We start from the raw sequence: 14,257 nt of genomic DNA on the forward strand, positions 1-14,257 counted from the left end.
AAGAGGGAGGTAATAGAGCTACCAGACGTTATGACTAAAATTGATCTAATAGGTATCTACAGAATATTTCACCCAAACACAAAATAATATACCTACTTCTCACTACTTCCTGGAACATTCTCTAAAATTAACAATATATTCTGTCACAAAGCAAGTCTTAACAGATAACTGAAATAAGCCACTGTCCTTTATCAGACAATCATAAATTAAAGCTGGATTACAACTACAACAGAAAGCCTACAAGCTCATGGAAAGTGAACAACTCACTGCTGAATCAAGGAAGAAATAAAGAAATTAAAGACTTCCTATAATTCAATGAAAATGAATCTACAACATACCCAACCTAATGGGACACAATGAAAGTGGTGCTAAAAGGAAACTCTGAAGCACTAAATGCCTTCAAAGACAAACTACAGGGATCTCATAATAAAACTCAATAACAATAAGAAGCAAACACCCTAGAGGAGTAGAAGTCCTAAAATAATCAGACTGAGGGCTGAAACCAGTAAAATAGAAACAAAGAAAGCAACAAAATGTATCAGTGAAGCAAAGAGTTGGTTCTTTGAGAAAATCAACAAAATAGACAAACCCTTATTCTAATTATCTAAAAGTCAGATAAAGAAATATCCAAAGTAAGAAAATCAGAAATGAAAAGGTGGGATATAACAACGGACTCCGAGAAAAAGAAGTGGACAGCTTTCTCTGCAGATACTACTTACAAAGTTAATTCAAGATCAGATAAACAACTTAAATTAACTTATAACCCTTAAGTAAATATAGACAACTATTAAAATTCTCCCCACCCCAAACTAAAAACAAGGCCAGTTCATTTTAGTACAGAATTCTACCAGAGTCTCAAAAACAATAAGTAATATCAACTCTTATCAAATTACCACGAAACAAAAACACAAGGAACACAGGCAAATTAATTTTATGAGGTCATAGTAACCCTGATAACTCAAACTACACAAAGACTCAAAAGAGAAAGAGAATTACAGATCAAGCTCCCTCATGAAAATTTATGTAAAATCCTCAATAAAATACTCCCAAGAACATATCAAAAAGATCATCCACCAGGATCAACTAGGCTCACCCGAGAGATGCAGGGATGGTTCAACATAAATAAAAACAAACAAAAAAACAAACAAACATCTGTCAATGTAATCCATAACATAAGCAAACTGAAAGAACAAAAACCCTCACAATCATCTCATTAGATGTGGAATAAACCTCTAATAAACTTCAACACCCTTTCATGATAAAAGTCTTAGAGAGATCGGGGATAAAAGGAAAATCCCTAAATGTAATAAAGGCAATAACCAGTAAGCCAACAGCCAACACCAAATTAAATGGAGAGAAATTTAAATCTATTCCACTAAAATTAGGGATAAAACAAGTTTGTTCACCCTCTCCATATCTATTCAACACAGTACTTGTAGTTTTAATTAGAGCAATAAAACAATTAAAAGTGATCATTGAGACAGAAATTGTAAAAGATTAAGTCAAGGTATCATTATTTTCATAAGGTATGCTAGAAAACATAAGCCATCCCAAAAAATTATACCAGGGAACTCCTACAGTTGATACACACCCTCAGTGGCTGGATACAAAATAAATTCAAATAATCATTAACATTTCAGTACACAAATGATTAATTGCTGAGAAATAAATTAGGGAAACAACACCTATCACAATAGACACAAATAATACAAAATATGTCAGTGCAACTCTAACCAAGCAAGTGAAAGACCTGTATGAAAAGAATTTCAAGACTTTGAATAAAGAAACTGTAGAAGCTATCAGAAAATGGAAATATCTCCCATACTTATGATTCTGTAAGATTAACATAGTAAAAATTGCAAACTTACCAAACCAATATAGAGATTCAACACAATTCCCATCAAAATTCAATACAATGTTTTAAAGATCTTTACTGAACTTTACGAGGGAAAGAAATAAAAAATAATCACGATGATAGCTAGAACAATCCTAGTACAATAAAAGAACTTCTGTAGTATCACCATCTCTTATTTCAAGCTGTACTGCAATCAATAGAATTAAAACTTTATGGTATTGGCATAAAAGACAGGCAAGCTGATCAGTGGAACCAAATCAAAGCTAAAGGCATAAAATCACATACCTATGGACACTTGAATTTTTTTATAATGTTGCTAGAAATATACAATGGAAAAAGGAAAGCAACTTTGACAAATGTTGGTCCAACTTCATGCCAGCATGTAGAAGAAAGCAAATAGATCCATATTGATCATCCTGCACAAAACTCAAGTCCAAGTTGATCAAAGACCTAAATCTCAAATCAGATACAATGAGCCTGATAGAACAGAATATGGGGAACAGCCTTGGATGTATTGGCACGCTGGATAACTTCTGAACAGAACACCAATGTTGGAGGCATTAAGATCAATATTTAATAAATGGAACCTCATGAAACTGAAAAGCTTCTGCAAGGCAAAAGATGCCATCAAACGGACAAAGCAGCAGCCTACAGAGTGAAAGATCTTAAAAAAACCCCACTTTTCACATAGGGCTGATTTGCAAAATACATAAAGAACTCAAGAAGCTAAACATCAGAACGCCTAAATTATCCAATAAAAAATGGGGTACAGAAGTAAACAGAGATTTCTAAACATAGGAATCTCAAATGGTTAAGAAACACATCCATTTTTTATTTTTCTCTGTATATTTTGCTTTCTTTATTTTCCAAACATTTCTCATTTATGCTTAATTTTATGTAACTAATGAGCTTCATTTTTATATGTCTGACTGTAACATAGACACCATATTCCTTCTATATCATTGAAATATATAGGATACTTTTTCCTTAGTTATTTTTCCCAGCTGGATCAGTTTCCCCTCCTTCCCTCCTCTCCTCCCAGTCCCTCCCCCAACTTCTCCTCTATTCACTTGCTCCTCCTTCCCTTCAGAAAGGTGCAGGACTCCCATGTATATCAACCAGCCATGGCATATCAAGTTGCAGTGAAACTGGGCACCTCCTCTTCTATTATGACTGGACAAGGCAATCCAAGCAGGAAGAAAGGGTTCTAATATCAGTCAACAGAATCAGAGACAGCTCCCACTCCTTCTGCCAGGATTTCCACAAGACAAGCCATACAACTGCAACACATGTGCAGAGAGCCCATGTCAGTAACATGGAACTTCTCTGGCTGGCATTTCAGAATCCATGAGCCCCGAAGAGGCCAGATCAGTTGACTCTGTGTTTCCCCAGGGTGTCCTTCACTCCTGTGGCTGAGGTTCTGCAGGTAACTGACAGCTTTCTTCCTTTCGAAGTACAATTAGTTTTCTTTAAGAGTATAATCCCTTATTGGCCTAACATGCTCAAGTGAGGAACACATACACAAAAGCATATAGGCAGGACTAAATAGACTAGATAGGATTTTACAAAAAATGAAGACATTAAGTGGGGTGGATATGGAATAGGGATTATGTATGGAAGGGAATGAATTTGTTCAAATAAAATGTATGCAATTCTTAAAAAATAAAAAATACAAATGCACTAATATCTTTTTACTTTGAAGAATGAAGGCAGGATAGTGTTAGAAAACATATTGAGATGGTAAACAATTTTTATGCAATAAGGATATAGAACAGCTTTTCTGATATTTTGATGGATAATTTTTCAACAGTTTTTTTCCTGCTATCACTTCTGACAAAAAATACTGCCCTATAATGTTATGTTATAAATATTTCTGTGTGAAGAGATTCACAAAACTATTAATTTATTTACCTTTTAACTTTCATTTTGATAACAATTCTGTTCAAATGAGAAACTCCAGAGGAGGTATATATTTACCTCATTTTTTTTCTTTTACTGAGGTTTATGTAGTGAAACCTAGCACTAAAATCAATATGTAGTTCACACGGGAGAATGACCCTGAACTTCTGACCCTCCTGCCTTCACTTTCCTTTGTTTGGATTGTAGTCATGGACCCATGTTGCTTTCTAGGCAGAGGACCCAGGGTTTATGCATCCTAGTCAAACACTAACTAAGCAGCATCTGCAACCCTGTAAGTGATTGGGAGAGTAACTCCAGTTTTCAAATGACTATGACATACACCCAATGCCACAATTAAATCCCATTACACACTTGTGAAATGAAAGCAGTTGTTTTAGTTTATTAGGTGATGGACTCAAGTCAAAATTTTCAAAATTCTTCAAACGACATATGTATGCATTGCAAACAAAAAAAATATGTTTAGGATGTCATTAAAGACAATCTAAAGACCAACATATAGCAAAGAGCTGAAGATTAATCTTCTGCCCTTACATACCACATTGCCTACATGATGATGAAATATAAAAACTGTATTATTTGGGCAGGTAGACATAATACCTGAGCCTCAGCTGTCCCTTGCTGCTGGACCTTAAGATTAAAATGTCACTGGTGAGAACATTGCTATTCAGAGGTGACCCCAAGAATGGCAACACCATCTCCTCCTTCTGCATCTTTAATTGAGGTCTATTCAGGGGTCAGAGACTGCTCGTGGGATGATTTTTTTTTTAACTCACATTGATCTCTTTCCTATTTCCTTTTGTCTTCTCACTGTATGACATGACTCAAATCAGTTTTCATTCTATTGTGACTTCTCATTGTTCAAAACCTGCTATTCTCTGGTATTTTTCCTCAGCAGTGCATAGACACTCAGCTTCTAGTTCCTATCAATTTTTAACAGTTTGAAGTCACACCAAATGATAAATAAATTTTGGGTTTCAAATACTATTTTTAAACTACTTGATAGAATTTTTTCATACTATCATGGAACGATTAAATAAAGCAAGCTTTTGTTGCCCTGTCTATCTCTTCAAAGATAATGCTAGTTTTCTATACAAAAAGAGTTGAAGATCTGTGTGGATCTAATACCAAATTTTAAAAAATCAAAATAATTTTTAAGTAGTCTTACTTATCTCAAGATAAGATGGGCAGATATTTTGGGCTACTGTAACAATAAGTGATCAAATAATGGTATCAATGACACACATAAAATCACCTGTGATTTTAATGGTACTCTTAAGAAGTGATTGATTCAGTATGAAGACAAAAACTTTTACAGTCCAGGAGTTTCAAAAAGAAACACTTTGATAGAAAATTAAAATAAAATATGCAATGTTGTTGAAAATGCACTAGGATTCTGCTTTAATGTACTTCCTTTTATCATTTGCTATTAGTTTTCCTGGAGCTAACATTTTATATTGTAATCTCTAGCTTCAATATGTTACTATGTCCATACCACTTTGGGTATACTAAAAGTCAACATGGGGATGGCATATGTGCTTAATTTATGGTGTCTTGGAGATAGAGGAGGGCAGGGTCCTGATAGCTGCTATTCAGATGATATGCCCCAAGGGTGGAACTTCTTTCCACCAAACCCAGTCATTTAAAATTCCTTTACTTCTGAATAGCACAGATTAGATAATAAGTATGTCACACAATGGCCTTTAGGAAACACTTCATTTCAAACTTTATTTCAAAAGACACACCTTGAAAACAAAGGGTATGTGTGTCTGTGTCTGTGTCTGTGTCTGTGTCTGTGTCTGTGTCTGTGTGTGTGTGTGTGTGTGTGTGTGTGTGTGTGTGTTTGTGTGTGTGTGTGTGTGTAAGAGAGAGAGAGAGAGAGAGAGACAGAGACAGAGAGAGACAGAGACAGAGAGAGACAGAGAGAGATGGAGAGAGAGGGAGAGACAGAGACAGAGGGAGAGGGACAGAGAGACAGAAACAGAGGAAGAGAGGAAGGGTGGGAGAGAGAGAGAGACAAAGACAGAGAGACTTTTGTATCTTTAGTGCCCTTTATTCCTAGTCTTTAAAGTAGAAATATTCCATGGAGTAAAAATCTGAATATAGTAATGGAACATGATGGAATCATTGAAGGGAAGCCTTGTTAGGGAAGTGAGTCACTGATTATGTGTCCCTGGCAGTGTGGCTTCTCCTGCCCCTTCTTGTTACATATGATAGGATTACTACCTGCTGTTTTGTGAGCTGTTACACCACACCTTCCCTGCATGAGAAAATGACACTTAAAATCATGAGCAAAACAAGTCTTTCCTACCTTTCATTCTCCTTGTCAGACAATTCATCATAGCAATGCCTATGGCACAAACATGGGGCTTGACACTTGGAGAACTGAAAAACTTTCCCTCTTTTAAGTCTAATTTTTATCACACTTTGTCTCTTAATTGCTGAAATTCCACTTCTTTCACCTAAAGAATCCAACAACAACATCTTTCTCAAAATGAAGTTATATGAACAACCTTCTTTCCTGTCCCCTTCCCCTCCCTTTGATTCTGCTTTTTCCAGTACCTGTCTCTTCCTCCCTCTATCACTTTCTCTACCCTTTTTGCTTGCTCTCTTTCTCCTCTTCTCTCTTCTCATTTCCCACTTTTGATATGTTCTCAATACCACTTGATTTACCAGATGGATCATAGAATTTTAAGTTAGAAAAAAGTTTACAAAGTAAAAATAATACACACTTGAACTTGAGAACTAGAATCAGTTTCCAGTCGTTAATCAGAACCCCAAGTACTAAATGAGATCTTTTGCTGTGTGTTGAAGTATAGATTGTACAGGATTTTATGTAGGGGAGACTCATCAGGCTTACTATTTAGGAGGAAAACAAGAATGTTTTCACATGCATTCAAAAAATAAAAATGAGAAAGAAAGACTTATAATACTACCATTGAATAGATATGTCTCACATTAGGAAAGTGAATTTAAAGCAAAACTACAAGGTAATTAAGCTTGGGGAGGCATTTAATGGGCAATAAAATCTTAGTAACAGAATGGACATTTAATATTTTTCCAAATATAAACAAAAGACTTGTATCTAGGGAAATAAATACTAATGTATGAATGAACACTTATTATTTATCATTTGAGTTTAGATATTCCAAATGCATTTTTATACACCCATATTGTTCAGTAGTGAAGTCTTGGGTGAACAACTGATTTGGGGCCTATTTCATTTTAAATTCAAATCAAACAAAAATCACCCTATTATAGTTTGATCACAAAATGCTTTACAAGTATTTTAGAAAATAGTTAACCACTTTTGATTAAAATATCTTGAGTATCAAACATTAAAGATATCTTTCAAATCATCACTTAGTTACTCTACAATGTACAAACCTAAATAGATTAAATCAGTGTCCTTTCACTCAAGTTAACCCAGAAAACTCAAAGAGGAGCAAGTTTGGAGCTACATCACTATGCATGTTTGCCATTTCTTTTATGCAACTGATGTTCAAGAAGACAATTTCAAGTTGAAAGTTTTCCTTTAATATTACAGATACATTGTGATGATTTTTGCATGTGCTGCTCAAACAGAATGAAACTGTGTTATGTCCGTGTTGTCAAGAATATTTGACATATATCATGACCTGATTATTTGAAAGTTGAGGATTAACTGTGCCTGAAAAGCACTAGAGCACTAGAAATAGTTCATAGACAATAACACAAATCACAATAAGGGTCATCCAGCACATATATTTTACATTTTTAAAAATCTCTTCAGATTTATGACACAATGAAATAAAAATATGAATCATTGTTAGTTTTGTTATGGCTTTCTCACAGAAATAAAATGCAACATAAGATAAAACCCAGGAGAATGAAATTCAACTGATAGCTATTACATATGACTATGCTGAATTTCCTTTGCTGAGTGTAAAATATTAATAAATTAGTAGACTTTACTCATACCAAAGATCAAATCATAGCAATTTCATTACAAAGTAAAAGCTGAGGCTAAAATTGAACTTTCACATGATCCTTATAAGAACTCTGTGGGGCAGATTCTAATAATGCTGCTTTTAATATGAAAAAACGATGTATAAGAAGCCTAAGTACCTTACTACAGAACTGTTGGGCCCAATTTTGAATCTAAGAATCTAATCACCAAGCCCATACTCTAAAGTACTATGAGATACATCATAGGAAGGAACAAATACAGGAGAATAATTAAATACTTACAATATTACAGGATACATACTACACCAAAAGCATAAATATAATTTTAAGAGATTACAGAAGAGGAAGGGATTAATTTTGCCTAGAGGTTAGGGAAGATTGCCAAAAGAAGCATACTTAAGCCATACATGTTACAAGTATGAAAGTATGAACATTTCAGAAAAGGAATTTATAAGGAGTAATATCTGTGCAGAAGCAAAGCTTGTGTGAAGATTCTGAAGTATATGTCACTAAAAACTATACCTAAGCTTGAAAATAAAAGGCTAAGAGAACCGTGACTATAAGGATGCTACAGTCTGTTCAGAACTGCTTTGAAGGGCTGACTTTAAATGACATGACAGATATTTGTATCTGATCTGAAAACAGAAATCATTCGAGTATTTTCTTTTTTATGTGGGATTATGGCATGTTTGGATATATGATTCACTTCAGCAAAGATAAAGGAAGAGAAATCACACATCAGAGAGATTATTTATCCAACATTTGAAAACACTGAGATAATTGGATATTGCCAGTGGGAAAGAAGCAAACCAAAATGATGAGAGAGCTATTTTGAGGCATTTAGAATTCCAGCAAAATAGAAAGGCTGATTGGATGTGAGGGATGAGAAAAAGACAATATTAAGATGACTCTCAGTCAGCTATTATGGATGAATGAATGCACACAGGTATGCATGCTGGAGCCTTTCACTAAAGAGAAGAAGAGAAAGATGAGAAACTCTGAGGCTGAGAGAAAATTAGAAAGTAGCAGGTCCATTCATTTTTCTTGTATATATTGAACAAACATTTATTAGTGAGCTTGGTATATGCCAGAAACATAGCAGCTACCAGACCTGCCAAAGCTGCTGCTTCTATTGATTTTGTATTTTAACTGAATGAGGTGTAAGATAAATCAACAAATAGATGCATGCTGTATGAAACTGTGGAATATAGTTGGGGGAAAAGAGAGGTTTGGCAAGACAGGAAATCTGGGTTGGGGTGGAATGTGATTTTTATATTTTTAATGATGATTGATGCCACCATTGATCTACTGACATCATCTAAAGTGAATACATCTTAAGATACACTCAGAAAACTGTACACAGAAAAACAGGTTTTGCACAGACCCCATGGCTCACAGAAAGATATTCATACAATTCAATTGTAGCAAAGCAGGGGTTTAGAGCAGAGTATAATAGAGGTTAAGGAACATAAGTCCAGAGGGGTTTTTTTTTGTCCTTTTGTTTTTGTTTGTTCATTTTTATTAGAAACAAGTTTCGTTTACATGTCAATTCCAGTTACCTCTCCCTCCCCTCCCACCTTTCATCTCAACCCCTTTCTGCTCCCTGGTGAGGGTGGAGCCTTCCATGGGTGATCTCCATAGTCTGTCATATCATTTGGAGCAGGTCTAGACCCTTCCCTGTATGTCTAGGCTGAGAGAGTATCTCTCTATGTGGAGGGGCCTCTCAAAGTCCATTGGTGTACTTAGGGATAAATACTTATCTACTACCAGAGGCCTCATAGACTGCCAATCCTCCAAACTGACATCCTCTCTCAGGGTGTCTGGAACAGTCCTAAGACAGTGACAGTTGGGATGCATTAGAAGAAATAGTAAATCAATGACAATGTAAAGCATTCTCTTTCAATCTGAGAAAACAGACATATCCAGGAATAACCATGCTCCTATTTGGGAAAAGAGCCACATGTGTTCTATGATATTTTGATTACATTCTGATGTGCCTGAGATTGCAAATAAAGTTTGATTTGATTCAGATAGGAGAGTTACTAGCTACTAGTTAACCAAAATTCATCACAGAGATTTTGGATAACTGAGAACAGATATACACAAGACATACTGTGTGTGTACTGGAATATCAGGGTTTTTGGATTGAGAGAGGAGAGAGAGAGAGAGAGAGAGAGAGAGAGAGAGAGAGAGAGAGGAGAAGAGGAGGAGGAAGAGGAAGAGGAGGCGGAAGGAGGTCATTGGTCACTTCTCTGCCATTTTTCTGAACATTAAGGTTCTTCCCCTGAGTTTTTATTGATAAAGAATAATTAGATAAATACTTCAGCACTGTAATAAGGCAGATTAGTAGTTTATGTAAGAAACAAGAGGGTTTTATTTGTATGTTCCTGTGTGTTTGTGTGTGCTCATAGATGTTCACTCCCTTTGCATGTATCACGATTACCAGCCCTTTTTTGTGGGCTCTGAGGATCATATTCAGGGCTTCATGGTTATCAGACAAACTCTTTATTGACTGAGGTATTTCTATAGCTCCAAGTGTGGTTTATTTTCAGTCTTGTTTGTGATTTCTATTAGACATTTTACTTAAAATATCTAGGGTGCCATTCTATAACATGAATGTGGAATTCAGGGGATAGGATAATTAGAGGCTCTCTCTCTCTCTCTCTCTACACACACACACACACACACACACACACACACACACACACATATATATATATATATATATATATATATATATATATATATGGACCATCAGAATGAGTGTCTGCAAGAAAATGATCTAACCATGGAGCCTTAAGACAGAGTAACAATTATAAACTAGAATGCCCATATGAACTACTAAATGTGCTGAGAAAGAACTGTCTGAAAGGGGGAGGGTTGTCTTCAGTGATGGGCTGAATCTACATTTTATGAAAAGTTTCAAATAGGAGTAAAAGGTTAATTTCTCCAAAGAGCGATAAAAGTATAAGCGAGATGAAAGAAGAATAAATCATGAGATTTATCAATCCAAAGATACTACTTTGAACACAGAAAGACCTGTAGACTGGCATATTGATTTAGGAAAGAGCATTGCCAAAAAACGAATATAAGGAACCATTTGGAAACAGTGACTCAGGAAAAATAATTCAACATGGATATCTATAACCTGGAATGAGGAATAAAGGTTAATACTGGAAAAATAGGCAGGGTCTTGAGTTGAGTCACTTTGTTAAGATAAAGGTCTATAGTATGTTTCCATTCTCTGAACACCATGACTTAATAGAGGACATGATGGTATAGGAGAGAATGAAAATAATAGCTGGCCAGGTGATGTGGATTTAACAGGAAGATACATCCTTTACTGTGCAATCCTGAGCCTTCAATGAGGCATGAGGATCATGCAGAATAGCAGGAAGGAAGGGAGCATAACTAGTCACATAAGGACAACATACTGTTACACACAAGCAACATGGTGTATCATATGGATAGCATGGTATAACATGCAGAAACTACACACTATTACAGTCAGAGAGCATTCTGTTATGCACGGATAACATGTTGTATGTAATGTTGAAATTTTATTAAAATTATTCCTTTTTTCTCACTCCTCTAGAATTGGGACAAATAGCATAAGGTGATAAAAAATAGGAGAGGTATGGGAAATTTGAAGGAAATAGTCAAGTTAATGATTATAAGGAAAATGAGAAAATGTTAGACCACTGAAAGGTAATAGCACATTCCAGAAAAATGTGTGAAAGATTTCAATCTAGACATAAAAAGATTGCAAAGTGTCCTTGCTGAGTGCACTGTTTTGATTAATTCTGCTTTCCAATGTCTTCTACTTCACCACAATGTGATGAGGAAAAAACTATTAAGAATAAAAATGATTCTTGGCCATCAAAAATCATATAAATTATGTCAGGATAAAAGCTGGTGATTTTTCCCCCAATTTTCCCTTGTGGATAAACTAGGCCTTTAGTTTATTTTTGTAACAGAATCCTTGAAAGATAACTTGTATGTCATGAGATTCAGCCATGATAAAACCCTCTCTGTTTATAAATTCATTCTTGCAATCTTTATGAATTGTCCATTTGTATCTTTGTACTTGCCTCAGTAAAATCACATTTAACTGATTCTTTTCTCAATTAATACATCAAAAACAACATCATTTTTCATCTCTCCTCTATTATATTTAAGATTCACCATTTTGTTGCCTTAAATGTACCCTTAGAACATGATAAGTTTGAGTTGTCTGGAGGTGTGTGAAATGTAGAAAACATAGCAACTCAAGCAGCAAGCAGGCCACAGTGATGATGTTCCATGGCACTATTTCCTAAAGGTAGTGGTAACACAGATAAGGGGAAAATACAATAGAGCTCAGAATGTCTCACTATCTATGACACTGACAAAAGAGAGAGATAAAGACAAGGAAAGACATACAAGCAGACACTATTTTTAGGATATCACTCTATGTATTAGATTTGTGGCTTTACCAAATCATCTCAGATTTAATGGGAAATGTCATGGTGCATCTTCCTTGTCAACTGCATTGAGTCTGACTTAAATCATCATGGGAAGACACCTTTGAGTGTGTCTATAAGGATGTTTCCAAAAAGGTTTACCTAATAAGGTAAGACTCCAATGAACATGTGCAGTGCTCATCATATGGGCTGAGAGCAGACATTCACAGTGCAGCTTCCTGTTGACGGATGGATACAATGCAATTCATACTCTTGTTGCCTTGACTTCCCTATCATGAAGACATGGCCCATCAAACTGTGAGCTCAAATAACATTCCCTCTTTTATTACATTTATACATCAATTTATCTGTCCATCATCTATGTATTGATATATCTAACCATCATCTATTTAAATTTATGTGTTGGTACAAACAAGCATTTGCCATGGTACACATGCAGACATCAGAGAACAGCATGCTAGACCCAGTTCTCTCCTTATACCTTGTGAGTCATAGGGTCATGATATTTTATGTCAAGTGCTTTTACCTGTATATTGACCCACAACAATGAGAAAAGTACTTAATTGAACAATAAACAACAACAAATCTACGTTATCTGGCAATTGTGGAACTTTGAATTCCAAACTGCATCTAACAGGCTAAATGTCCCCATTTCTAATCTTTGCTTCTTCACTGGCTTGTACACTGTTTTATCCTCTCACACAGTGAGCAGCAACACATTACATCCTGTTCTCATCAGCAGATTGAATTTATATATGGTGTGGAACACTCCTCTTGTGTTCTGAAAAGACTTCTCACTTGAATGGATATAATAAAACATGAATTGTCCAGTAGCCTGGCAGTAAGTATAGGCAGAGTGACCAAACTAGTATGAGCAAAATAAGGATACAGTCAGAGGAGTCAATGGCAGATGCAGAGGGAACAGGAGAAGAACATGCCATTCAAATAAAGGTGCCACCATGTGGTAGAGGATATAGAAGGTATATGAGTTAACTTAAAATGTAAGAGCTATTTAGTAATAAGCCTGACCTATTGGCTAAGCATTTACAATTAACATAAGCCTCTGAGTGTTTGACAGTGGCTATGACAGAAACTTCCTACTATCCATAATTCCATAGTTACCTTTTCCATCACATGTTTTTATTCCCTTTCTTTCACCTTTAAGGACAGTTATGATTATACTGTGCCAATTATCTAATCTAAGATATACTTTCCATTCCTAACAGCTGATAATCAACCTCAGTATATATGTTACCTTAGTTCTTCTTTGCCATGTAAGTATTACAAATCTATATTTTTCACAGATATATAAATGTGGGTGACATTTTTCTGACTGTTTCATCAATTATTGTGGTAACAAAAAATGAAAGGTGGATATAATTAATAATAATATTTGTTGAACACATTAAGAATTACAATGGTTGGGTATTGAAAATGAAAACAAAAGCCCAAGAACAACAATGAAACAGCTTTTTTTTTGTTTGCTTTTATCAAGAAATCTCCCAATTTTTCTTTGGAAGAAATTGCCTGATCAAAGTTACAATGGATTGAGACATACAGGCCATGCTTGAACCAGTGGCAAAGAGAAAACTGTGCAGAGAAGTCAGACAATAAAGAAAAGAGATGAGCAAAAAGCACAGCAGGACCTAGACAAGTTGTTTGTGTGTGTGTATGTTTCAGTTCTGATTATTTTTATTTTTAGAATGAAAGAGACAAGTCTATTTGTAGACTGACACCGATGGGGCAGCTGGGCAGGAGACTCAGATTCCATCTTTTAAACTTCTGGGTCTTTGACCCTATTATTTGCCCAATTTTAGAGCATTTCAACATTAACCTTTGAAAACTAACAGCAGGCTGTCAAGTATACTAAGAACCTAAAAGCACTTTCCTAGAATGTCCCAGACGAAAGATGCTACAACAGCCAAAAAAAAAAAACAAAAAACAAAAAAAAAAACAAAACAAAAAAAACATCATTATCATCTAAATATTACTATGGCCCATAGGTTTCTTTGGGAGATAAGAGCGTGTCATGTGAAATGTCACTGACTCCAATTCATACACCAACAAATGGAAA

Source organism: Cricetulus griseus, chromosome 8 (assembly GCF_003668045.3).
Source record: "Cricetulus griseus strain 17A/GY chromosome 8, alternate assembly CriGri-PICRH-1.0, whole genome shotgun sequence".
Taxonomy (NCBI): domain Eukaryota; kingdom Metazoa; phylum Chordata; class Mammalia; order Rodentia; family Cricetidae; genus Cricetulus; species Cricetulus griseus.